Genomic DNA, 27380 nt, shown 5'->3' on the forward strand with positions numbered 1-27380 from the left:
ACAGTGCAGAGGAAATTTACCAGGAGGTTGGACTTGAGAGGGTAGAGAGAACAGTTACCAGGATGTTGCACTGGAGAGTGTACAGAGGAGATTTACCAGGATGTTGCACTAGAGAGGGTACAGAGTAGATTTACCAAGTTATTGCGCTGTAGAGGGTACAGATGAGTTTTACTAGGATGTCACACTAGAGAGGGTACAGAGTAGATTCACCAGGATGCTGCATTAGAGTTGATACAGTGGAAATTTATTAGGATATGGCCATGGGATGGTACAGAAGAGATTCACCATAAAGTTCCACTAGACAGGGTAGAGAGGAGATTCACCAGAGTGTTGAACCAGTGAGGATACAGACGAAATTTATCAGGATATTGCACTAGAGAGGTTACATTGCAGAGTCACCAGACTGTGGCCCTGCCAGTGTACAGAGTAGATTCACCAGGATGTTGCACTAGACATGGTACAGAGGATATTTACCAGGATGTTGCACTGGTGAGGGTACAGAAGAGATGTACCAGGATTCCGCAGTGGCGAGGGTACAGAGGAGATTTACCAGGAACTCGCACTGTAGACGATATGGGGGAGATTTACTAGGGCGTTGCACTGGAAAGAATACAGAGGAGATTTACCAGGATGTGGCAAAAGAGAGTGTACAGAGGTGATTTTCCAGGATATTGCACTGGTGGGAGTACAGAGGAGATTTGCCAGGATATTGTACTAGGCAGGGTACAGAGGAGATTTACCAGGAAGTTGTACTTGAGAAGTTTCACCAGAGATTTATCAGGATGTACCACTGGAGCGGGTACAGAGGTAACTTATTAGGATGTTGCACCGGAGCGGGTACAGAGGAGATTTACCAGGTTATTGCACTGCAGACGGTACAGAGGTGTTGTACAAGATTTTAAACTAGAGAGGGTACAGGAGATATTTACCAGGATGTTACATTAGAGAGGGTATAGAGGAGATGTATCAGAATGTTGCGCTAGTGGCGGTACAGAGGAAATTAACAGGATATTTCTGAGAGGGTACAACGGAAATTTACCAGGAAGTTAAAGGGACAGGGTGCAAAGAATATTTAAGAGGATGTTGCATTGGTGAAGGTAAAGAGGAGATCTAACAGGATGTTGCACTAGAGAGGATGCAGAGGATATTTACTAGGTAGTTGTATTGAGAAGTTACAGCGGAGATTTACCAAGATGTTGCACTGGAGAGGGTGCATAATGTGATTTACCTCGATGTTTCACCGGAGCAGGTACAGAGGAGTTTTACCAGCATGTTGCACTGGAGAGGCTATAAGAGAGATTTACAAGGATGTTGCACTGGAATGAATAGTGAGGAGATTGACCAGGATGTTGCAATAGAGAGTGTACAGAGGAGATTTTCCAGGAAGTTGCACTGCAGCGGTACAGATGTGATTTATCAAGATATTGCAATAGAGAGGTTACAGAGGAGATTTACATGGATGTTGCACTTGAGAGTTTACAGCGGAAATTTACCAAAATGTTGCACTTGAGAGGATACAGAGGTGATTTTCCAGGATGGTGCACCGGAGCAGTACAGATGGGATTTACCAGGTTGATGCTCTAAACAGTGTACAGAGGAGATTTACCAGGACGTTGCAGTAGAGATGTTGCAGAGGAGATTTACCAGGATGCCGCAATGCAGAGGGTACAGAGGAGATTTACAAAAACGTTGTACTAGAGAAGGTACAGAGGAGATTTACCAGGATGTTGCAATAGAGAGTGGACAGAGGAGATTTACCAGGATGTTGCACTGAAGCCGGTACAGATGAGGTTTATCAGTATATTGCAACAGACAGGGTACAGAGGAGATTTACCAGGATGTTGCATTTGAGAGGTTACAGCGGAAATTTACCAGTATGTTGCAAATGAGAGTGTACAGAGGTGATTTTCCACGATGTTGCACTGGAACAGTACCGATGAGATTTACCAGATTGATGCACTAAAGAGTGTACAGTGGAGATTTACCAGGATGTTGCACTGGTGGGAATACAGAGGAGATTTGACAGGATATTGTAATAGAGAGGGTACAGAAGAGATTTACCTGGAAGTTGTACTTGAGAGGTTACACCAGAGATTTATCAGGATGTACCACTGGAGCGGGTAAAGAGGTGATTTATCAGGATGTTGCACCGGAGCGGGTACAGAGGAGATTTACCAGGTTGTTGCACTAGATTTCATACAGAGGAGATAAGCAGGATGTTGCACTAGAGAGGTTGCAGGGGAGAATACCAGGATGCTGCACTGCAGAGAGTATAGAGGAGATTTATAAGAATGTTGCACTAGAGGGGGTACAGAGTTTATTTTACATGATCTTGTATTAGAGAGGATACAGAGGATATTTAACTGGATTTTCCTCTAGAGAGGGTTCAGAGGAGATTTACCAGGATGTTAGACTGCAGAGGGTACAAAGGGGATTTACAAGGATGTTACATTAGAGATGGTACAGAGGTGATTAACCCGGATGTTGCACTGAGAGCGTGCACAGGAGCTTTACCAGGATGTTGTTCTGCAGAGCAAGCAGAGGTGATTTACAAGGATATAGCGCTGCAGATAGTACAGCGGAGATTTACAAAAATGTTGTACTGGAGGGAATACCGAGGAGATTTAACAGGATTCTGTGCTGGAGAGTGTACAGAGTATATTTAACAGGATATTGCACTTGAGAGTGTGCAGAGAAGATTTACCAGAATGTTGCACTGCAGGGGCTAGAGAGAAGATTTACAAGGATGTTGCACTAGAGTAGTAGAAAGGAGATTTATCAGATTTTGCACTGTGAAGGAACAGAGGAGATTTAAAAGGATATTTCACTAGAGAGGATTCAGAGGAGATTTACCAGGATGTTGCACTGGAGAAGATAGAGAGTAGATTAGCAGGATGTTGCACTAGAGAAGGTGCAGAGGAGATTTACCAGGATGTTGAACTGCAGAGCGAGAAGTGGTGATTTACAAGGATGGTACACTGGAGAGTGTACAGAGGAGATTTACCAGGATGTGGCACTGGAGGGGGTATCGAGGAGATTTATGAGGATATAGCATTAGACAGGGTACAGAGGAGATTTACCAGGACGTTGCACAAGAGTTGTTACAGCAGAGATTTACCAGGATGTTGCACTGGAGTGGATACAGAGGAGATTTTCCAGGATGTTGCAACAGAGCGGGTATATAGGAGGATTACCACGTTGTTCCACTGGCGAGGGTACAGAGGAGATTTACAAGAATGTTGCCTTAGAGAGGGTGCAGAAGAGATTCACCAGGATGTTGCACTGCAGAGGGTACAGAACAAATTTACAAGAATGTTGCACTGAAGGGAGTACAGAGGAGATTTAACAGGAAGTTGCACTGGCGATGTTACAAAGGAGATTTACAAAGATGATGCACTAGAGAGGGTACAGAAGAGATTTACCAGGATGTTGCAATTGAGAGGCTAGAGAGGAGATTTAACAGCATGTTGCAATGGTGAGTATACGTAGGAGAATCACCAGGATGTTGCACTGGAGAGGGTGCATCAGATATTTACCAGGCTGTTCCACTAGAGAGGAAACAGAGAAGATTTACCAGGATGTTGCACTGGAGAGGTTACAGAAGAGATTTACCAGGATGTTGCAACGAGAGCGTGCAGAGGAGATTTAGCAGGATGTTGCACTGGAGAGTGAACAGAGGAGATTTACAAGGATGTTGCACTAGAGTAGTAGAAAGGAGATTTACCAGATATTGCACTGGCGAAGGAATAGAGGAGATTTAAAAGGATATTGCGCTAGAGAGGATTCAGAGGAGATTTACCAGGAAGTTGCACTGGAAAAGGTGCAGAGGAGATTTACTTGGATGTTCAACTGCAGAGCGCGAAGTGTTGATTTACAAGGATGTTGCACTGGAGAGTGTACAGAGGAGATTTACCAGGATGTGGCACTGGAGGGGGTATCGAGGAGATTTATGAGGATATAGAACTAGACAGGGTACAGAGGAGATTTACCAGGATGTTGCACTAAAGTTGTTACAGCAGAGATTTACCAGGATGTTGCACTGGAGTGGATACAGAGGAGTTTTCCAGGATGTTGCAACGGAAAGTGTATATAGGAGATTTACCACGCTGTTCCACTGGCGAGGGTACAGAGGAGACTTACAAGAATGTTGCCTTAGAGAGGGTGCAGAAGAGATTTACCAGGATGTTGCACTGAGAGGGTACAGAGCAAACTTCCAAGAATGTTGCACTGAAGGGTGTACTGAGGAGGTTTAACAGGAAGTTGCACTGGAGATGGTACAGAGGAGATTTTCAACGATGATGCACTAGAGAGGGTACAGACGAGATTTACCATAATGTTGCAATTTAGAGGCTAGAGAGGAGATTGAACAGGATGTTGCACTGGAGAGTATACATAGGAGAATCACGAGGATGTTGCACTGGAGAGTGTGCAGCAGATATTTACCAGGAAGTTCCACTGGAAAGGATACAGAGAAGATTTACCAGGATGTTGCACTGGAGAGGTTACAGAAGAGATTTACCAGGATGTTGCACCGAGAGAGTGCAGAGGAGATTTAGCAGGATGTTGCACTGGAGAGTGAACAGAGGAGATTAACCAGGATGTTGCACTAGAGTGGTACAGAGGAGATTTACCAGGATATTGCACTAGTAAGGGTTCATAGGAGATTTCCCAGGATGTTAGACTGCAGAGGGTACAGAGGAGATTTAGCAGCTGGTTGCACCGCGAGCGTGCAGAGTAGCTTTACCAGGATGTTGCTCTGCAGAGCATGTAGAGGTGATTTACAAGGATGTTGCACTGCAGATTATACAGTGGATATTTACAAAAATGTTGCACTATACGGAGTACCGACGAGATTTAACATGATTTTCTACTGGAGAGTTTACAGAGGATATTTACGAGGATGTTGTACTGGAGAGTGTACAGAGTACATTTAACAGGATATTGCACTTGAGAGTGTGCAGAGAAGATTTACCAGAATGTTGCACATGAGAGGCTAGAGAGGAGATTTACAAGGATGTTGCACTAGAGAGGGTGGAAAGGAGATTTAACAGATGTTGCACTGCCAAAGGAACAGAGGAGATTTAAAAGGATATTGTGCTAGAGAGGATTCAGAGGTGATTAACAGGATGTTGCACTGGAGAGAATACAGAGGAGAATAGCAGGATGTTGCACTAGGGAAGGTGCAGAGGAAATTTACCAGGATGTTGAACTGCAGAGCGTGAAGAGGTGATTTACAGGGATGTTGCACTGTAGAGTGTACAGATGAGAATTACCAGGATGTGGCACTGGAGGCGGTATCCAGGAGATTTACCAGGATATTGCACTAGAAAGGGTACAGAAGAGATTTAGCAGGATGTTTCACTACAGAGGGTACAGTGTAGATTTACCAGGTTAATAGCGCTGTAGAGGGTACAGAGCACTTTTGCCAGGATGTTACACTAAATAGCGTACAAAAGAGACTTACCAGGATGTTGCGCTCTAGATGAGACAGAGGATATTTATTAGGATGTGGCACTGGGAGGGTACAGAAGTGATTCACCATAAAGTTCCTCTAGACAGGGTACAGAGGAGATTTACCAGAATGTTGCACCAGTGAGGGTACAGAGGAGATTTACCAGGATATTGCACTTAGTGGGTATTGAGTAGATTTACAGGATGCTGCACTGGAAAGGGTGCAGAGGAGATTTACCAGGATGCTTCACTAGAGAGGGTATAGAGGAGATTTACCAGGATTTTTCAACAAAGAGCGTTCAGAGGAGATTTACCAGGATGTTGAAATGCAGCGCGTGAAGAGGTGATTTACAAGATGTTGCACTGGATAGTGTAGACAGGAGATTTACCAGGATGTGGTACACGAGCGGATACAGAGAAGATTTTCTAGGATGTTGCACTAGAGAGTGTACAGAGGAGATACAAGGACGTTGCACTAAAAAAGGTGCAGTGGAGATTTACCAGGATGTGGACCTGGGAGGGTACAAAGGAGATTTACTAGAAGGTTGCACTCGACAGGGAACAGAGCAGATTTACCAAAATGTTGCACAATTGAGGGTGCAGATGAGATTTAGCTCCATATTGCACTGGAGAGTATACAGTGGAGATTTAGCAGGATGTCGCACTATGGAATGTACAGGGAGATTTACCAGGGTGCTAAACTGAAGAGGGTGCAGAGGAGATTTAAAAGGATATTCCACTAGCGAGTGAACAGAGGAGATTTACCCGGATGTTGCACTGGAGAGCATACACAGTAGATTTACCACGATGTTACACTGGAGAGGGTACATAGGTGATTTAACAGGATATTGCACTAGAGAAGGTACAGAGGCGATTTACCAGGATGTTGCAATGCATAGCTGGCAGGGATAATTTACGATGAATTTCCACTAGAGAGGGTACATTGATGATTTACCAGGATGTTGCGCTGAAGAGGGTACAGAGGAGTTTTACCAGGATGTTACACTGGAGAGGGTACAGAGGTGATTTAACATGATGTTGCACTGCCGGGGTTACAGAGATGTTTTACCTGGATGTTACACTAGAGAGGGTACAGAGGAGAATTACCAGGATGTTGCACTGGAGAGCAACAGAGGAGATTTACCAGGATGTTGCACTGTAGAGAGCACAGGTGAGATTTACCAGAATATTGCACTAGTGAGGTTACAGAGGAGATTTACCAGGATGTTGCACTAGAGAGGGTGCAGAGGGGATTTTCCAGGATGTTGCACTAGAGAGGATGCAGAGCAGATTTACCAGGACAAACACTAGAGAGGGAACAGAGGAGATTTACCAGGATGTTGCACTGGAGATTGTAACATGAAAATTTACCTGGATGTTACACTGGAGAGAGTAAAGAGCAGTTTTAACATGCTATTGCACTAGAGACGGTGCAGAGAAGAATTACGAGTATATAGCGCTGCAAAGTGTAGTGAGGAGATTTACAAGAATGTTGTACTAGTGAGGGTAGAGAGGAGATTTACCAGGATGTTACACTGGACAGGGTAAAGAGGAGATTCAGCAGGTTATTGCACTGGCGAGGGTAGAGAGGATATTCAACACGATGTTGCAGTGGAGAATTTGCAGGGGAGATTTACAAGGATGTTGCACTGGAGAGGGTACAGAGGAGATTTAAGACAATGTTGCACTGGAGAGGGTATAGAGGAGATTTACCAGGATGTTGCACTGGAGGGGGTTAAGAGGAGATTTACCAGAATGTTGCACTGGACAGGGTACAGAGGAGATTTACCCGGATGTTGCACCCGGACGGGTACAGAGGAGATTTACTAGGATGTTGCACTAGAGCGGGTACAGAGGAAATACCAGGAAGTTGCACTAGATATGATGCAGTGGAGATTTACCACGATGTGGCCCTGCGAGGGTACAGTGGAGATTCACCAGAATGTTGCACTTGAAGGGTACAGAGCATAATTATCAGAATGTTGCACAATTGAGGGGGCAGAGGACGTTTAGCTGGATATTGCACTGGAAAGGGCAAAGATGAGATTTACCAGGATGTTGCACTCTAGAGGGCACATGAGAGGTTTACCAGGGTGTTGCACTGGAGAGGGTGCAGAGGAGATGGACCAGGATTTTGCAATGCAGAGCTTACTGATCTGATTTACCAGGATGTTGCACTGGAGAAAGTACAGTGGTGATTTACCAGGAAATTGTATTGGATAGTGTACAGAGGAGATTTACCAGGATGTTACACTTTAGAGGATGGAGAGGAAATTTAGCACGATGTTGCACTGCAGAAAGGACAGAGGGAGATTTACAAGAATGTTGCACTAGAGATGTTACAGAGGAGATTTACCAGGATGTTGCACTTGAGAGGGTAAAGAGGAGATTAACTACGATGTTACACAGCTGAGGATGCAGAGGAGTTGTAACAGGATATTGCACTAGAGATTGTAAAGAAGAGATTTATCAGGATGTTACACTGGAGCGGCTAGAGACATTTAGCCGGAATTTGCACAGCCAAGGATAAAAAGGAGATTAAACAGGATGTTGCATTGGAGTGGTTCAAGACAAAATATACCAGGATGATGCACTGGAGAGGGTACAGAAGAGATTTACCAGGATGTTGCACTGGAGAGGTAACAGAGGAGATTTACCAGGATGTTGCACAGGTGAGATAAAGAGGCGTTTGATCAGGATATTTCACTAGAGAATTTAAAGAGGAGATTTACCAGGATGTTACACTGGAGCGGGTAGAGAGATTTATCAGGATGTTCCATTGCCGAGGGTACAGATGAGATTTACCAGGATGTTACACTGGAGCGGGTAGAGTGATTTATCAGGATGTTGCATTGCCGAGGGTACAGATGAGATTTAACAGAATGTTGCACTGGAGTTTGTGCAGTGGAAATTTACCAAGATGTTGCAATGGAAAGGGTACAGAGGATATTTACCTGGATGTTGCACTATAGAGGATACTGAGGTGATGTAGCATGATGTTGCACTGGCGAGGTTAATGAGGAGATTTACCAGGATGTTGCACGAGAGAGGATATAGGGAGGATTTACAAGGATGTTGCACTAGAGAGGGTAGAGAGGAGATTTACCAGGATGTGGCCCTGGGAGGGTACAGAGTAGATTCACCAAGATGTTGCACTAGAGAGGGTACAGAGGAATTTTACCAAGATATTGCAGTGGAGAGAATACAGAGCAGTTTATCAAAATGTTGCACTGGCGAGGGGACAGGGACTATTTACCAGGATGTTGCACTGGAGAGTGTATGGAGGGGTTTTAACAGGATATTGCAGTGGAGAGTATACAGAGGAGTTTATCAGGATGTTGCACTGGCGTGGGGACATTGAAGATTTACCAGGATGTTGCACTGGAGAGTGTACGGAGAGATTTTAATAGGATATTGCACTAGAGAGGTTACCAGGATGTTGCAGTGGAGCGGGTAGAGAGATTTAGCAGGATGTTGCACAGCCGAGGGTATATAGGAGATTTAACAGGATGTTGCAGTGGATTGGGTGCAGAGGAGATTTACCAGATGTTGTACTAGAGAGGGTACAGAGGAGATTTTCAAGAATGTGGCCCTGGGAGGGTACAGAGTTGATTAACCAGAATGTTGCACTAGATATGGTGCAGAGGAGATTTACAAGGATGTTGCACTAGAGACGTTACAGAGGAGATTTACCAGGATGCAGACCTGGGAGGGAATCGAGTTGATTCACCAGAATGTTGCACATGTTAGTGTACAGAGGAGATTTACCAGGATGTTGCACTAGTGAGGGTACAGAGGAAATTTACCAGGATATTGCAGTGGAGAGAGTACAGAGAAGTTTACCAGGATGTTGCTTTGGAGAGGGTACAGGGGAGATATACCAGGTTATTGCACTGGACAAAATAAAGAGGAAAACGACCAGGATGTTGCAATAGAGAATGTAGAGAGGAGGTTTACCAGGTTGTTGCACTGGAGCGAGTACAGAAGAGATTTACAAGGATGTTGCACTAGACAGGGTACAGAGGAGATATACCAGGATATTGCACTTGAGAAGTTACAGCGGACATTTACCAGAATGTTGCACTGCAGAGAGTAGAAAGATTTACTAGGATGTAGCACTAGAGAAGATAGAGAGGAGATTTACCAGATGTTGCACTGGCGAAGTAACAGAGGAGATTTAAACGGATATTGAGCTGGAGAGGATTCAGAGGAGATTTACAACGTGTTGCACTGGAGAGGGTACAGAGGAGATTTACCAGGATGTTACATTAGTGAGGGTACAGAGATTTACCAGGATGTGGCACTTGAAAGGGTGCAGAATAGATATACCACGATGTTGCACTGGAGAGGTTGCCGAGGAGATTTAGCAGAGGATGTTGCACTTTTGAGAATACAGGGTAGATTTACCAGAATATTGAGCTGAAGAGGGTAAAGAGAAGATATACCAGGATGTTGTACTGGAGAGGTTAAAAAGTAGATTTACCAGAATGTTGCACCAAGAGCATGCAGAGGAGATTTACCAGGATGTTGGAGTGGAGACGGTACAGAGGAGATTTACTGGATGTTGAACAGGAGATGGAGCAGAAGAGATGTACCAGTATGTGCACCAGTGAGGATAGAGAGGAGATTTACCAGGTTATTGCACTATAGAGGTTACAGATGAGTTTTACCAGGATGTTACACTGAGAGGATACAGAGGAGATTTTCCAGGATGTTCCACTAGAGAGGTACAGAATAGATTTACCAGCATGTTGCACTGGAGAGATTAGAGAGAACATTTACCAGGATGTTGCACAGGAGAGGTTAGGGAGGAGATTTATCAAGTTGTTGCACTGGAGAAGGTACAGTGGAGACTTTCCAGGACGTTGCTCTGGAGAGGGTGCAATGGAGATTTACCAGGATGATGCACTGGAGAGGGTAGTGAGGACATTTCCCAGGATGTTGCACTAGAGAGGATACAGGAGATTTAACAGGATGTTGTACTAGAAAGGGAACAGAGAAGATTTATCAGGATAATCTACTAGAGAATATACAGAGAAGAATAACCAGAATGTTGCACTGAAGAGGATACAGAGGAGATTTTCCAGAATGTTGCACGAAGAGTGTTCAAAGGAGCATTACCCGGATGTTGGATTTGAGAAGGGTACAGAGGAGATTTACCAGGATGTTCCAGTGGAGAGGGTACAGAGGTGATTTACCAGGATGTTGCACTAGAGAGGGTACGGAGGAGATTTGCCGGGTTATTGCACTGCATAGGGTACAGAGGAGTTGTATCAAGATTTTAAACTAGAGAGGTACAGAGGATATTTACCAGGATGTTACATTAGAGGGTGTACAGAGGAGATGTATCAGAATGTTGCACTAGTGGCGGTACAGAGGAAATTTACCAGGATATTGCTGAGAGGTTAAAACGGAAGTTTACCAGGATGTTGCAGGGAGAGGGTGCAAAGAATATTTAAGAGGATGTTGCACTGGTGAATGTACAGAGGAGATTTAAGAGGATGTTGCACTAGAGAGGATGCAGAGGATACTTACTAGGTAGTTGTACTAGAGAAGTTACAGCAGAGATTTATCAAGATGTTGCACTGGAGAGGGTGCATAATGTGATTTAGCTCGATGTTGCACCGGAGCAGGTACAGAGGAGATTTATCAACATGTTGCACTGGAGAGGCTACAGGAGAGATTTACAAGGATGTTGCACTGGAATGAATACAGAGGAGATTGACCAGCATGTTGCAATAGAGAGTGTACAGAGGAGATTTTCCAGGAAGTTGCACTGCAGCGGTACAGATGAGATTCATCAGGATATTGCAATAGGCAGGTTACAGAGGAGATTTGCCAGGATGCTGTACTTGAGAGGTTACAGCGGAAATTTACCAAAATGTTGCACTTGAGAGGACACAAAGGTGATTTTCCAGGATTGTGCACCGGAGCAGTACAGAAGAGATTTACCAGGCTGATGCACTAAACAGTGTACAGAGGAGATTTAGCAGGACGTTGCACTAGAGATGTTGCAGAGGAGATTTACCAGGATGCCGCAATGCTGAGGGTACAGAGGAGATTTACAAAAATGTTGCACTAGAGAAGGTACAGAGGAGATTTTCCATGTCGATGCTCTAGAGAGAGTGCAGTGGAGATTTACCAGGATGTTCCACTAAAGAGGATACAGAGAAGATTTTCCAGGATGTTGCACTAGAGAGGATACAGAGGAGATTTACATGGTTATTGCGCTATAGAGGGTATATAGGAGTTTTTAAGAATGTTATTCTAGAGAGGCGCAGAGGAGATTTACCAGCATGTTGCACTGGAGATATTACAGAGGAGATATAACAAGATTTTGCACTGGAGAGGGTACAGAGAAGATTTCAGAGGATGTTCCAGTAGAGAGGATACAGAGAGCATTTACCTGGATGTTGCACTGCAGTGTTTACAGAGCAGATTTACCAGGATGTTGCACCGAGAGCGTTTAGAGGAAATTTGCCAGGAGATTGGAATTGAGAGGGCTCAGAGAAGAGTTACCAGGATGTTTCACTGGAGAGGGTACAGAGGAGATTTACCAGGATCTTGCACTAGAGAGGGCACAGAGGAGATTCACCAGGATGCTACACTAGAGATGATACAGAGGAGATTTATTAGGATATGGCCCTCGGAGGGTACAGAAGAGATTCACCATAAAGTTCCACTAGACAGGGTACAGAGGAGATTCACCAGAGTGTTGCACCAGTGAGAATACAGAGGAGATTTACAAGGACATTGCACTGGAGAGGTTACAGAGGAGATTTACAGGATGTAGCACTGGAGAGGGTGCCGATGAGATTTGCCACAATGTTGCACTAGAGAGCGTGCAGAGGAGATTTACCAGGATGTTGCATTGGAGGGGGTTAAGAGGAGATTTACCATAAGGTTGCAATGCACAAGTTAAAGAGGAGATTACCAGGATGTTGCACCCGGACGGGTACAGAGGAGATTTACTAGGATGTTGCACTAGAGCGGGTACAGAGAAGATACCAGTACGATGCACTAGAATTGGTGCAGTGGATATTTATCAGGATATGGCCCTGGAAGGGTACAGTGGAGATTCACCAGAATGTTACACTTGAAAGGTACAGAGCAGAATTACCAGAATGTTGCACAATTGAGGGGGCAGAGGAGGTTTAGTTGGATATTGCACTGGAGAGGGCACAGAGGAGATTTACCAGGATGTTCCACTCTAGAAGGTAAATTGTAGATTTACCAGGGTGTTGCACTGGACAGGGTGCAGAGGAGATGGACCAGGATTTTGCAATGTAGAGTGTACTGATCTGATTTACCAGGATGTTGCACTGGAGAAATTACAGGGTGATTTACCAGGAAGTTGCATTGGATTGGGTACAGACGAGATTTAACAGGATGTTACACTGTAGAGAATGGAGAGGAGATTTAGCACGATGTTATACTGCAGAACGTACAAAGGGAGATTTACAAGAATGTTACACTAGAGATGTTACAGAGATTTACCAGGATGTTGCACTTGAGAGGGTGCAGGGATATTTACCAGGATGTTACACAGGTGAGGGTACAGAGGGGTTTTAACAGGATATTTAGCAAGAGAGTGTAAAGAGGAGATTTAGCAGGATGTTTAACTGGAGTGGGTAGAGAGACTTAGCAGGATGTTGCACTGCCAAGGATACAAAGGAGATTTAACATGATGTTGTACTGGAGAGGGTGCAAATGAGATATACCAGGATGTTGCACTGGGTCGGGTACAGAAGAGATATATCAGGATGTTGCACTAGAAAGGATACTGAGAATATTTACCAGGATGTTGCACTGGAGGGGTTACAGAGGTGATTTACAAGGATGATACACAGGTGAGGGTACAGAGTGTTTTAACTGGATATTTCACTAGAGAGTGTAAAGAGGAGTTTACCAGGTTGTTACACTGGAGCGGGTAGAGAGATTTATCACGATGTTTCTCTGCCAAGAGTATAGTTGATATTTAACAGGATGTTGCATTGGAGTGGGTGCAGAGGAGATTTAACATGATGTTGCATTGGAGAGGGTACAGAGGATATTTACCAGGATGTTGCACTAGAGAGGATACTGAGGAGATATAGCAGGATGTTGCACTGGCGAGGTTACAGAGTAGATATACCATCATGTTGCACTAGAAAGGATGCAGAGGGGATTTACAAGGATGTTGCACTAGAGAGAGTAGAGAGGATATTTACTAGGATGTGGCCCAAGGAGGGTACAGAGTAGATCCAGCAGAATGATGCATTTGACAGGGTACAGAGGGGATTTACCAGGATGTTGCACTGGAGAGGGTACAGAGGAAATTTACCATGATATTGCAGTGGAGAGAATACAGAGGAGCTTACCAGGATGTTGCTCTGGCGAAGGGACAGATGAGATTCACCATGATGTTGCACTGGAGAGTGTACGGAAAGGTTTTAACAGGCTACTGCACAATAGAGGGTACAGAGGAGATTTACCAGGATGTTGCAGTGGAGCGGATAGAGAGATATAGCAGGATGTTGAACTGCTGAGGGTACAGAGGAGATTTAACAAGATGTTGCAGTGGAATGGTTGCAGAGCAGATTTACCAAGATGTTGCACTAGAGAGGGTAAAGAGAAGATTTACAAGGATGTGGCCCTGGGCGGGTACAGAGTAGATTCACCAGAATGTTGCACTAGTTAGGGTGCAGAGGAGATTTACCAGGATGTTGCTCTAGAGAGGGGACAGAGGAGATTTACCAGGATGAGGCCCTGGGAGGGTACAGTGTAGATTCACCAGAATGTTGCTCAATTTAGGGTACAATGGAGATTTACAAGGATGTTGCACTAGTGAGGGAACAGAGGAAATTTCCCAAGATATTGCAGTGGAGAGAGTACAGAGGAGTTTAACAGGATGTTGCATTGGACAGAATAAAGAGGAAAATTACCAGGATGTTGCAATAGAAAATGCAGAGAGGAGATTTACCAGGTTGTTGCACATGAGCGTGTACAGAAGAGATTTACAAGGAGGTTGGATAAAAAAGGGTACAGAGGAGATTTACCAGGATGTTGCACTTGAGAAGTTACAGCGGATATTTACCAGAATGTTGCACTGGAGAGGGTACAGAGGTGATTTTCCAGGATGTTGCAATGGAGCGGTGCAGATGAGATTTATAAAAATGTTGCACTAGAGGGATTACAGAGGAGATTTAACAGGATTTTGCACTGGAGAGTGTACAGAGGAGATTTACCAGGATGTTGAACTGGAGAGTGTACAGAGGATATTTAACAGGATAGTGCATTTGAGAGGGTGCAGAGGAGATTTACCACAATGTTGCACTGCAGAGGATAGAGAGATTTACAAGGATGTTGCACTAGAGATGGTAGAGAGGAGATTTACCAGATGTTGCAATGGCGATGTAACAGAGGAGATTTAAAAGGAAATTGTGCTAGAGAGGATTCAGAGGAGATTTACCAGGATGTTGCACTGGAGAGGGTACATAACTGATTTACCAGGATGTTACCCTAGTGAGGGTACAAGGAGATTTACCAGGATGTTGCACTGGACAGGTTGCAGAAGAGATATACCACGATGCTGCACTGGAGAGGTTGCCGAGGATATTTACCAGGGGATGTTGCTCTGTACAGGGTAGATTTACCAAAATATTGAACTAGAGGTGGTACAGAGAAGATTTACCAGGTTGTTGCACCGAGAGCGTGCAGAGGAGATTTACCAGGATGCTGGAGTGGAGATGGTACAGAGGAGACTTACCTGGATGTTGAACAGGAGATGGAACAGAGGAGATTTACCAGTATGTTGCACTAGAGAGGGTACAGAGGATATTTATCAGGTTATTGATTATAGAGGGTACAGAGGAGTTTTAGCAGGATGTTACACTAGAGAGGATACAGTGGAGATATTCGAGAAGGTTCCATTAGAGAGGTAAAGTGGAGATTTACCAGCATGTTGAACTGGAGGGATTACAGAGGAGAGTTACCAGGATGTTGCACTGGGGAGGATAGAGATGAGATTTATCAGGTTGTTGCACTATAGAGGGTACAGAGAAATTTTAGCAGGATTTTAGACTAGAGAGGATACAGAGGCGTTTTTCCAGGATGTTCCACTGGAGAGGTATAGTAGAGATTTACCGGATGTTGCACTGGAGAGATGAGATAGGACGTTTACCAGGATGTTGCACTGGAGAGGGTACAGAGGAGATTTATCAGGATGTTGCACTAGAGAGGATACAGAGGAAATATTCCAGGATGTTGCTCTACAGAGGGTGCAGTAGAGATTTAACAGGATGTTGCACTGGTTAGGGTATCGAGAAAATTTACCAAGATGTTGCACTAGAGAGGGTACAGAGGAGATTTATCAGGATGATCCACTAGAGAGTTTACAGAACAGAATTACCAGGATGTTGCACCGCCAGCGTGCATAGGAGCATTACCAGGTAGTTGGACTTGAGTGGGTACAGAGGAGATTTACCAGGATGTTCCAGTTGTGACGGTACAGAGGAGATTTACCAGTATGTTGCACCGGAGTAGTAGAGATGAGATTTACCAGGTTGATGCACTAAAGAGTGTACAGAGGAGATTTACCAGGATGTTGCACTAGAGATTTTGCACAGGAGATTTACCAAGATACCGCAATGCAGAGGGTACAGAGGAGATTTACAAAAACGTTGCACTAGTGAAGGTACAGATGAGATTTTCCAGGATGTTGCAATAGAGAGTGTACAGAGGAGATTTACCAGAATGTTGTACTGGAGCGGGTACAGATGAGATTTCTCAGGATATTGCAATAGACAGGGTTAGATGAGATTTACCAGGATGTTGCACTTGAGAGGTTACAGCGGAAATTTACCAGAATGTTGCACTTGAGAGGGTACAGAGGTTATTTTCCACGATGTTGCACCGGAGAAGTACCGATGAGATTTACCAGGATGATGCCTTAAATAGTGTACAAAGGAGATTTACCAGGATGTTGCACTAGAGATGTTGCATAGGAGATTTACCATGATGTCGCAATGCAGAGGGTACAGAGGAGATTTACAAAAATGTTACACTAGAGAAGGTACAGAGGAGATTTTCCATGTTGATGCTCTAGAGAGAGTGCAGTGGAGATTTACCAGAATGTTCCACTAGAGAGGATACAGAGAAGATTTACCAGGATGTTGCACTAGAGAGGTTACAGACGAGATTTACATGGTTATTGCGCTATAGAGGGTATATAGGAGTTTTTAAGGATGTTATTCTAGAGAGGTGCAGAGGAGATTTACCAGCATGTTGCACTGGAGACATTACAGAGGCGATATAACAAGATTTTGCACTGGAGAGGGTACAGAGAATATTTCACAGGATGTTCCACTAGAGAGGGTACAGAGAGCATTTACTTGGATGTTGCACTGGAGAGGTTACAGAGCAGATTTACCAGGATGTTGCACCGAAAGCGATTAGAGGAAATTTACCAGGAGATTCGACTTGAGAGGGTACAGAGAAGAGTTACTAGGATGTTGCACTGGAGAGGGTACAGAGGAGATTTACCAGGATCTTGCACTAGAGAGGGTACAGAGGAGATTCACCAGGATGCTACACTAGAGATGATACAGAGGAAATTTTTTAGGATATTGCCCTCGGAGGGTAAAGAAGAGATTCACCATAATGTTCTACTAGACAGGGTACAGAGGAGATTCACCAGAGTGTTGCACCAGTGAGAATACAGAGGAGATTTACAAGGATATTGCACTGGAGAGGTTACAGAGGAGATTTACAGGATGTTGGACTGGAGAGGGTGCCGATGAGATTTACCACGATGTTGCACAAGAGAGCGTAGAGAGGAGATTTACCAAGATGGTACATTGGAGGGGGTTAAGATGAGATTTACCATAATGTTGCACTGCACAGGGTAAAGAAGAGATTACCAGGATGTTGCACCCGGACGGGTACAGACGAGATTTACTAAGAAGTTGCACTAGAGCAGGTACAGAGAAGATACCAGGACGATGCACTAGAAATGGTGCAGTGGAGATTTATCAGGATATGGCCCTGGAAGGGTACAGTGGAGATTCACCAGAATGTTACACTTGAAAGGTATAGAGCAGAATTACCAGAATGTTGCACAATTGAGGGGGCAGAGGAGGTTTAGTTGGATATTGCATTGGAGAGGGCACAGATGAGATTTACCAGGATGTTGCACTCTAGAGGGTACAGGGTAGATTTACCAGGGTGTTGCACTGGAGAGGGCACAGAGGAGATGGACCAGGATTTTGCAATTTAGAGTGTACTGATCTGATTTACCAGGATGTTGCACTGGAGAAACTACAGGGGTGATTTACCAGAAAGTTGCATTGGATAGGGTACAGAGGAGATTTACCAGGATGTTACACTGTAGAGAATGGAGAGGAGATTTAGTACGATGTTATACTGCAGCAGGTAGAGAGGGAGATTTACAAGAATGTTACACTAGAAATTTTACAGAGATTTACCAGGATGTTGCACTTGAGAGGGTGCAGAGGAAATTTTACAGGATTTTACACAGGTGAGGTACATAGGGGTTTTAAAAGGATATTGCACTAGAGTGTGTAAAGAGGAGATTTAGCAGGATGTTTAACTGGAGTGGGTAGAGAGATTTAGCAAGATTTGGAACTGCCGACTATACAGAGGATGTTTAACATGAAGTTGCACTGGAGAGGGTGCAGAGGAGATCTACCAGGATGTTGCACTGGAGAGGGTACAGAAGAGATTTATCAGGATGTTGCACAAGAAAGGATACTGAGGATATTTACCAGGATGTTGCACTGGAGGGGTTACAGAGGAGATTTACCAGGATGATACACAAGTGAGGGTACAGAGGGGTTTTAACTGGATATTTCTCTAGAGAGTGTAAAGAGGAGTTTTACCAGGTTGTTACACTGTAGCGGGTAGAGAGATTTATCAGGATGTTTCTCTGCCAAGGGTATAGATGAGATTTAACAGGATGTTGCATTGGAGTGGGTGCAGAGGAGATTTAACATGATGTGGCACTGGAGAGGGTACAGAGGATATTTACCAGGATGTTGCACTAGAGAGGATACTGAGGTGTTTTAGCAGGATGTTGTACTGGCGAGGTTACAGAGGTGATTTACCAGGATGCTGCAATAGAGAGATTGCAGAGGGGATTTACAAGGATGTTGCACTAGAGAGAGTAGAGAGGATATTTACTAGGATGTGGCCCTAGGAGGGTACAGAGTAGATCCAGCAGAATGATGCATTAGACAGGGTAGAGAGGAGATTTACCAGGATGTTGCACTGGAGAGGGTACAGCGGAAATTACCATGATATTGCAGTGGAGAGAATACAGAGGAGTTTACCAGGATGTTGCTCTGGCGAGGGGACAGGAGAGATTCACTATGATGTTGCACTGGAAAGTGTACGGAGAGTTTTTAACAGGATATTGCACTATAGAGGGTATAGAGGAGATTTACCAGGATGTTGCAGTGGAGCGGGTAGAGAGATTTAGCAGGATGTTGAACTGCTGAGGGTACAGAGGAGAGTTAACAAGATGTTGCAGTGGAATGTTTGCAGAGCATATTTACCAAGATGTTGCACTAGAGAGTGTAAAGAGAAGATTGACAAGGATGTGGACCTGGGCGGGTACAGAGTAGATTAACCAGAATGTTGCACTAGTTAGGGTGCAGAGGAGATTTACCAGGATGTTGCTCTAGAGAGGGGACATAGGAGATTTACCAGGATGAGGCCCTGGGAGGGTACAGTGTAGATTCTCCAGAATGTTGCCCAATTTAATGTACAATGGAGATTTACAAATATTGTTGCACTAGTGAGGGAACAGAGGAAATTTCCCAAGATATTGCAGTGGAGAGAGTACAGAGGAGTTTAACAGGATGTTGCATTGGACAGAATAAAGAGGAAAATTACCAGGATGTTGCAATAGAAAATGCAGAGAGGAGATTTACCAGGTTGTTGCACATGAGCGTGTACAGAAGAGATTTACAAGGAGGTTGGATAAGAAAAGGTACAGAGGAGATTTACCAGGATGTTGCACTTGAGAAGTTACAGCGGATATTTACCAGAATGTTGCACTGGAGAGGGTACAGAGGTGATTTTCCAGGATGTTGCACTGGAGCGGTGCAGATGAGATTTATAAAAGTATTGCACTAGAGGGATTACAGAGGAGATTTATCAGGATTTTGCACTGGATAGTGTACAGAGGAGATTTACCAGGATGTTGAACTGCAGAATATACAGAGGATATTTAACAGTATATTGAACTTGAGAGGGAACAGAGGAGATTTACCAGAATGTTGCACTGCAGAGGATAGAGATATTTACAAGGATGTTGCACTAGAGAAGGTAGAGAGGAGATTTACCAGATGTTGCACTGGCGAACTAACAGAGATTTAAAAGGAAATTGTGCTAGAGAGGATTCATAGGAGATTTACCTGGATGTTGCACTGGAGAGCGTACAGAGGAGATTTACCAGGATCTTGCACTAGAGAGGGTACAGAGGAGATTCACCAGGATGCTACACTAGAGATGATACAGAGGAAATTTATTAGGATTTTGCCCTCGGAGGGTAAAGAAGAGATTCACCATAATGGTCCACTAGACAGGGTACAGAGGAGATTCACCAGAGTGTTGCACCAGTGAGAATACAGAGGAGATTTACAAGAATATTGCACTGGAGAGGTTACAGAGGAGATTTACAGGATGTTGGACTGGAGAGTGTGCCGATGAGATTTACCACGATGTTGCACAAGAGAGCGTAGAGAGGAGATTTACCAAGATGTTGCAATAAAGAGCGTGCAGAGGAGATTTACCAGGATGGTGCATTGGTGGGGGTTAAGAGGAGATTACCATAATGTTGCACTGCACAGGGTAAAGAGGAGATTACCAGGATGTTGCACCCGGACGGGTACAGACGAGATTTACTAAGAAGTTGCACTAGAGCGGGTACAGAGAAGATACCAGGACGATGCACTAGAAATGGTGCAGTGGAGATTTACCAGGATATGGCGCTGGGAGGGTACAGTGGAGATTCACCAGAATGTTACACTTGAAAGGTATAGAGCAGAATTACCAGAATGTTGCACAATTGAGGGGGCAGAGGAGGTTTAGTTGGACATTGCATTGGAGAGGGCACAGAGGAGATTTACCAGGATGTTGCACTCTAGAGGGTACAGGGTAGATTTACCAGGGTGTTGCACTGGAGAGGGTGCAGAGGAGATGGACCAGGATTTTGCAATGTAGAGTGTACAGATCTGATTTACCAGGATGTTGCACTGGAGAAACTACAGGGGTGATTTACCAGAAAGTTGCATTGGATAGGGTACAGAGGGGATTTACCAGGATATTACACTGTAGAGAATGGAGAGGAGATTTAGCACGATGTTATACTGCAGCAGGTAGAGAGGGAGATTTACAAGAATGTTACACTAGAAATTTTACAGAGATTTACCAGGATGTTGCACTTGAGAGGGTGCAGAGGAAATTTTCCATGATTTTACACAGGTGAGGTACATAGGGGTTTTAAAAGTATATTGCATAAGAGAGTGTAAAGAGGAGATTTAGCAGGATGTTTAACTGGAGTGGGTAGAGAGATTTAGCATGATTTGGAACTGCCGACTATACAGAGGAGATTTAACATGATGTTGTACTGGAGAGGGTGCAGTGGAGATCTACCAGGATGTTGCACTGGAGAGGGTACAGAAGAGATTTATCAGGATGTTGCACAAGAAAGGATTCTTAGGATATTTACCACGATGTTGCACTGGAGGGGTTACAGAGGAGATTTACCAGGATGATACACAAGTGAGGGTACAGAGGGGTTTTAACTGGATATTTCTCTAGAGAGTGTAAAGATGAGTTTTACCAGGTTGTTACACTGGAGCGGGTAGAGAGATTTATCAGGATGTTTCACTGCCAATGGTATAGATGAGATTTAACAGGATGTTGCTTTGGAGTGGGTGCAGAGGAGATTTAACATGATGTGGCACTGGAGAGGGTACAGAGGATATTTACCAGGATGTTGCACTAGAGAGGATACTGAGGTGTTTTAGCAGGATGTTGCACTGGCGATGTTACAGAGGAGATTTACCAGGATGTTGCACTAGAGAGGATGCAGAGGGGATTTACAAGGATGTTGCACTAGAGAGAGTAGAGAGGATATTTACTAGGATGTGGCCCTAGGAGGGTACAGAGTAGATCCAGCAGAATGATGCATTAGACAGGGTAGAGAGGAGATTTACCAGGATGTTGCACTGGAGAGGGTACAGCCGAAATTACCATGATATTGCAGTGGAGAGAATACAGAGGAGGTTACCAGGATGTTGCTCTGGCGAGGGGACAGGAGAGATTCACCATGATGTTGCACTGGAAAGTGTACGGAGAGTTTTTAACAGGATATTGCACTATAGAGGGTACAGAGGAGATTTACCAGGATGTTGCACTGGAGCGGGTAGAGAGATTTAGCAGGATGTTGAACTGCTGAGGGTACAGATGAGATTTAACAACATGTTGCAGTGGAATGTTTGCAGAACAGATTTACCAAGATGTTGCACTAGAGAGTGTAAAGAGAAGATTGACAAGGATGTGGACCTGGGCGGGTACAGAGTAGATTCACCAGAATGTTGCACTAGTTAGGGTGCAGAGGAGATTTACCAGGATGTTGCTCTAGAGAGGGGACAGAGGAGATTTACCAGGATGAGGCCCTGGGAGGGTAAAGTGTAGATTCACCAGAATGTTGCCCAATTTAATGTACAATGGAGATTTACAAATAATGTTGCACTAGTGAGGGAACAGAGGAAATTTCCCAAGATATTGCAGTGGAGAGAGTACAGAGGAGTTTAACAGGATGTTGCATTGCACAGAATAAAGAGGAAAATTACCAGGATGTTGCAATAGAAAATGCAGAGAGGAGATTTACCAGGTTGTTGCACATGAGCGTGTACAGAAGAGATTTACAAGGAGGTTGGATAAGAAAGGGTACAGAGGAGATTTACCAGGATGTTGCATATGAGAAGTTACAGCGGATATTTACCAGAATGTTGCACTGGAGAGGGTACAGAGGTGATTTTCCAGGATGTTGCACTGGAGCGGTGCAGATGAGATTTATAAAAATGTTGCACTAGAGGAATTACAGAGGAGATTTATCAGGATTTTGCACTGGAGAGTGTACAGAGGAGATTTACCAGGATGTTGAACTGCCGAGTATACAGAGGATATTTAACAGGATATTGAACATGAGAGGGTGCAGAATAGATTTACCAGAATGTTGCACTGCAGAGGATAGAGAGATTTACAAGGATGTTGCACTAGAGAAGGTAGAGAGGAGATTTACCAGATGTTGCACTGGCGAACTAACAGAGGAGATTTAAAAGGAAATTGTGCTAGAGAGGATTCATAGGAGATTTACCTGGATGTTGCACTGGAGAGCGTACAGAGGAGATTTACCAGGATTTTGCACTAGAGAGGGTTCAGAGGAGATTCACCAAGATGCTACACTAGAGATGATACAGAGGAAATTTATTAGGATTATGCCCTCGGAGGGTAAAGAAGAGATTCACCATAATGTTCCACTAGACAGGGTACAGAGGAGATTCACCAGAGTGTTGCACCAGTGAGAATACAGAGGAGATTTACAAGGATATTGCACTGGAGAGGTTACAGAGGAGATTTACAGGATGTTGGACTGGAGAGGGTGCCGATGAGATTTACCACGATGTTGCACTAGAGAGCGTAGAGAGGAGATTTAGCAAGATGTTGCAATAAAGAGCGTGCAGAGGAGATTTACCAGGATGGTGCATTGGAGGCGGTTAAGAGGAGATTTACCATAATGTTGCACTGCACAGGGTAAAGAGGAGATTACCAGGATGTTGCACCCGGACGGGTACAGACGAGATTTACTAAGAAGTTGCACTAGAGCGGGTACAGAGAAGATACCAGGACGATGCAATATAAATGGTGCAGTGGAGATTTACCAGGATATGGCCCTGGGAGGGTACAGTGGAGATTCACCAGAATGTTACACTTGAAAGGTATAGAGCAGAATTACCAGAATGTTGCACAATTGAGGGGGCAGAGGAGGTTTAGTTGGACATTGCATTGGAGAGGGCACAGAGGAGATTTACCAGGATGTTGCACTCTAGAGGGTACAGGGTAGATTTACCAGGGTGTTGCACTGGAGAGGGTGCAGAGGAGATGGACCAGGATTTTGCAATGTAGAGTGTACTGATCTGATTTACCAGGATGTTGCACTGGAGAAACTACAGGGGTGATTTACCAGAAAGTTGCATTGGATAGGGTACAGGGGGGATTTACCAGGATGTTACACTGTAGAGAATGGAGAGGAGATTTAGCACGATGTTATACTGCAGCAGGTAGAGAGGGAGATTTACAAGAATGTTACACTAGAAATTTTACAGAGATTTACCAGGATGTTGCACTTGAGAGGGTGCAGAGGAAATGTTCCATGATTTTACACAGGTGAGGTACATAGGGGTTTTAAAAGTATATTGCATAAGAGAGTGTAAAGAGGAGATTTAGCAGGATGTTTAACTGGAGTGGGTAGAGAGATTTAGCAAGATTTGGAACTGCCGACTATACAGAGGAGATTTAACATGATGTTGCACTGGAGAGGGTGCAGAGGAGATCTACCAGGATGTTGCACTGGAGAGGGTACAGAAGAGATTGATCAGGATGTTGCACAAGAATGGATTCTTAGGATATTTACCAGGATGTTGCACTGGAGGGGTTACAGAGGAGATTTACCAGGATGATACACAAGTGAGGGTACAGAGGGGTTTTAACTGGATATTTCTCTAGAGAGTGTAAAGAGGAGTTTTACCAGGTTGTTACACTGGAGCGGATAGAGAGATTTATCAGGATGTTTCACTGCCAAGGGTATAGATGAGATTTAACAGGATGTTGCATTGGAGTGGGTGCAGAGGAGATTTAACATGATGTGGCACTGGAGAGGGTACAGAGGATATTTACCAGGATGTTGCACTAGAGAGGATACTGAGGTATTTTAGCAGGATGTTGCACTGGCGAAGTTACAGAGGAGATTTACCAGGATGTTGCACTGGAGAGGATGCAGAGGGGATTTACAAGGATGTTGCACTAGAGAGAGTAGAGAGGATATTTACTATGATGTGGCCCTAGGAGGGTACAGAGTAGATCCAGCAGAATGATGCATTAGACAGGGTAGAGAGGAGATTTACCAGGATGTTGCACTGGAGAGGGTACAGCCGAAATTACCATGATATTGCAGTGGAAAGAATACAGAGGAGTTTACCAGGATGTTGCTCTGGCGAGGGGACAGGAGAGATTCACCATGATGTTGCACTGGAAAGTGTACGGAGAGTTTTTAACAGGATATTGCACTATAGAGGGTATAGAGGAGATTTACCAGGATGTTGCAGTGGAGCGGGTAGAGAGATTTAGCAGGATGTTGAACTGCTGAGGGTACAGAGGAGATTTAACAAGATGTTGCAGTGGAATGTTTGCAGAGCAGATTTACCAAGATGTTGCACTAGAGAGTGTAAAGAGAAGATTGACAAGGATGTGGACCTGGGCGGGTACAGAGTAGATTCACCAGAATGTTGCACTAGTTAGGGTGCAGAGGAGATTTACCAGGATGTTGCTCTAGAGAGGGGACATAGGAGATTTACCAGGATGAGGCCCTGGGAGGGTACAGTGTAGATTCACCAGAATGTTGCCCAATTTAATGTACAATGGAGATTTACAAATAATGTTGCACTAGTGAGGGAACAGAGGAAATTTCCCAAGATATTGCAGTGGAGAGAGTACAGAGGAGTTTAACAGGATGTTGCATTGGAAAGAATAAAGAGGAAAATTACCAGGATGTTGCAATAGAAACTGCAGAGAGGAGATTTACCAGGTTGTTGCACTTGAGCGTGTACAGAAGAGATTTACAAGGAGGTTGGATAAGAAAATGTACAGAGGAGATTTACCAGGATGTTGCACTTGAGAAGTTACAGCGGATATTTACCAGAATGTTGCACTGGAGAGGGTACAGAGGTGATTTTCCAGGATGTTGCACTGGAGCGGTGGAGATGAGATTTATAAAAATGTTGCACTAGAGGGAGTACAGAGGAGATTTATCAGGATTTTGCACTGCAGAGTGTACAGAGGAGATTTACCAGGATGTTGAACTGCAGAGTATACAGAGGATATTTAACAGGATATTGAACTTGAGAGGGTGCAGAGGAGATTTACCAGAATGTTGCACTGCAGAGGATAGAGAGATTTACAAGGATGTTGCACTAGAGAAGGTAGAGAGGAGATTTACCAGATGTTGCACTGGCGAACTAACAGAGGAGATTTAAAAGGAAATTGTGCTAGAGAGGATTCATAGGAGATTTACCAGGATGTTGCACTGGAGAGCGTAGAGAGGAGATTTAACAGGATCTTGCACTAGAGAGGGTACAGAGGAGATTCACCTGGATGCTACACTAGAGATGATACAGAGGAAATTTATTAGGATTTTGCCCTCGGAGGGTAAAGAAGAGATTCACCATAATGTTCCACTAGACAGGGTACAGAGGAGATTCACCAGAGTGTTGCACCAGTGAGAATACAGAGGAGATTTACAAGGATATTGCACTGGAGAGGTTACAGAGGAGATTTACAGGATGTTCGACTGGAGAGGGTGCCGATGAGATTTACCACGATGTTGCACTAGAGAGCGTAGAGAGGAGATTTAGCAAGATGTTGCAATAAAGAGCGTGCAGAGGAGATTTACCAGGATGGTGCATTGGAGGGGGTTAAGAGGAGATTTACCATAATGTTGCACTGCACAGGGTAAAGAGGAGATTACCAGGATGTTGCACCCGGACGGGTACAGACGAGATTTACTAAGAAGTTGCACTAGAGCGGGTACAGAGAAGATACCAGGACGATGCACTAGAAATGGTGCAGTGGAGATTTACCAGGATATGGCCCTGGGAGGGTACAGTGGAGATTCACCAGAATGTTACACTTGAAAGGTATAGAGCAGAATTACCAGAATGTTGCACAATTGAGGGGGCAGAGGAGGTTTAGTTGGACATTGCATTGGAGAGGGCACAGAGGAGAATTACCAGAATGTTGCACTCTAGAGGGTACAGGGTAGATTTACCAGGGTGTTGCAATGGAGAGGGTGCAGAGGAGATGGACCAGGATTTTGCAATGTAGAGTGTACTGATCTGATTTACCAGGATGTTGCACTGGAGAAACTACAGGGGTGATTTACCAGAAAGTTGCATTGGATAGGGTACACAGGGGATTTACCAGGATGTTACACTGTAGAGAATGGAGAGGAGATTTAGCACGATGTTATACTGCAGCAGGTAGAGAGGGAGATTTACAAGAATGTTACACTAGAAATTTTAGAGAGATTTACCAGGATGTTGCACTTGAGAGGGTGCAGAGGAAATGTTCCATGATTTTACACAGGTGAGGTACATAGGGGTTTTAAAAGTATATTGCATAAGAGAGTGTAAAGAGGAGATTTAGCAGGATGTTTAACTGGAGTGGGTAGAGAGATTTAGCAAGATTTGGAACTGCCGACTGTACAGAGGAGATTTAACATGATGTTGCACTGGAGAGGGTGCAGAGGAGATCTACCAGGATGTTGCACTGGAGAGGGTACAGAAGAGATTTATCAGGATGTTGCACATGAAAGGATTCTTAAGATATTTACCAGGATGTTGCACTGGAGGGGTTACAGAGGAGATTTACCAGGATGATACACAAGTGAGGGTACAGAGGGGTTTTAACTGGATATTTCTCTAGAGAGTGTAAAGAGGAGTTTTACCAGGTTGTTACACTGGAGCGGATAGAGAGATTTATCAGGATGTTTCACTGCCAAGGGTGCAGAGGAGATTTAACATGATGTGGCACTGGAGAGTGTACAGAGGATATTTACCAGGATGTTGCACTAGAGAGGATAC

The sequence above is a fragment of the Pristiophorus japonicus genome, chromosome Y (assembly GCF_044704955.1).
Source record: "Pristiophorus japonicus isolate sPriJap1 chromosome Y, sPriJap1.hap1, whole genome shotgun sequence".
Classification (NCBI taxonomy): Eukaryota; Metazoa; Chordata; class Chondrichthyes; family Pristiophoridae; genus Pristiophorus; species Pristiophorus japonicus.